The sequence below is a fragment of the Carlito syrichta genome, unplaced genomic scaffold (genome assembly GCF_000164805.1).
Source record: "Carlito syrichta isolate Samal-C Ts95f unplaced genomic scaffold, Tarsius_syrichta-2.0.1 Scaffold106370, whole genome shotgun sequence".
Lineage (NCBI taxonomy): Eukaryota > Metazoa > Chordata > Mammalia > Primates > Tarsiidae > Carlito > Carlito syrichta.
Genome location: NW_007050466.1, coordinates 10,785 through 12,270, shown reverse-complemented (window position 1 = coordinate 12,270; position 1,486 = coordinate 10,785). Strand labels below are relative to the sequence as shown.

The window sequence follows — 1,486 nt, the reverse complement described above, 5'->3', positions numbered from 1 at the left end:
GGTCGAGGCTGCGATGGCCGGGAGTGGCCACTGCACTCCAGTCTGGGTGACAGTGTGAGACTCCAACTCAAAAAAAATAAAATAAATAAAATAAAATAAAATAGTTTGGTTTGCTTTATTTTATTTTCGAGTTGGAGTCTCACTCTGTCACCTAGGCTGGAGTGCAGTGGCACACTCACGGCCACTGTAGCCTCGACCTGCTGGCCTCAGGCCATTGTTTCGCCTCAGCCTTCCAAGTAGCTGAGACCACAGGTGCATGCCACCACACCTGGCTAATTTTTTTATTTATTGTAGAGATGAGGTCTTGCCAAGTTGCCCAGCCTGTTCTCAAACCCCTGGGCTCAGGCAATCCTCTCGCCTCAACCTCACAAAGTGCTAGGATTATGGACGTGAGCTACCATATCTAGCTCAGAATAGTTTGTTATTAGAAGAATTTCACTTTCTTTCTCACACTTCCCCCACATGGAAGTCATATCAGATACACGTTCATCAGACACCAGAAGCAGGCAGCCTGGTGGATATGAGAGGCTATGTGTTCTCTGAAGGAGGAATTCTATACCTGCACCGGCCCAGGAAAGTTCAGACACCCGTTTTTTGTTTTGTTTTGTTTTTGAGTTGGAGTCTCACTGTCACCCAGGCTGGAGTACAGTGGCACGCTCACAGCCACTGCAGCCTCTACCTGCTGAGCTCAGGCAATCCTTCCACCTCAGCCTTCCAAATAGCTGGAACCACAGGCGCATGCCACCTCGCCCAGCTAATTTTTTTATTTACTGTAGAGATGAAATGTCATCAAGTTGCCCAGGCTGGTCTCAAACCCTTGGGCTCAGGCAATCCACTCACCTCAGCCTCCCAAAGGTGCGGGATTACAGGCTGAGCCATGGAGCCCGGCTGGCACAATTTTTAAAGGTACATGAGACCCTAGACCCACGTGTCTCACAGATTGGGACAACCTTTGGACTAACCTGTGGTTCTGGTTACCTGCCTAACCCACGGGCTTTGGGGGCTGACCTTCTGCTCCAGTGACAGGGCCAGCCTGTGGACCCAGTGCCTGAGCTGACGCGCACTATGGCCCTCGCAGTAGTTTGCTGTGCTTTATAACAAATGACCACAAGCTTAACAGCTTAAAACAACATCCAGTATTATCTCCTGATAATATCAGGAGTCTGGCACAGCTTAGCTGGGTCTTTTGCTCAGAGTCTCACCAGGTTGCATTGAGGTATCAGCTGGGGTTGGGGTCTCATCTGAGGCTCAGGGGTTATTGGCAGAATTCATTTCCCCCCACGGCGGTAGAAATCAAGCCAGTTTGCTCTTCAAGGCCAGCAGGAGATGGTCTCTCATCAAAATCCTCCTTTAAAGCCCGGCTCGGTGGCTCAGCCTGTAATCTGGCGCTTTGGGAGGCTGAGGTGAGTGAATTGCCTGAGCCTGTGGGTTCAAGACCCGCCTGGGGAACTTGGCGAGACCTCATCTCTACAATAAATCAAAAAAT

At 50.1% G+C, this 1,486-nt stretch overlaps 1 protein-coding gene across 1 annotated transcript in view; it reads left to right on the top strand.

Annotated features, from left to right (window-relative positions):
- The window catches only part of PLOD1 (procollagen-lysine,2-oxoglutarate 5-dioxygenase 1), a 27,285-nt gene that overhangs the window by 19,341 nt on the left and 6,458 nt on the right, over positions 1–1,486 (top strand). The gene's annotated exons all lie outside the window — the stretch shown is intronic.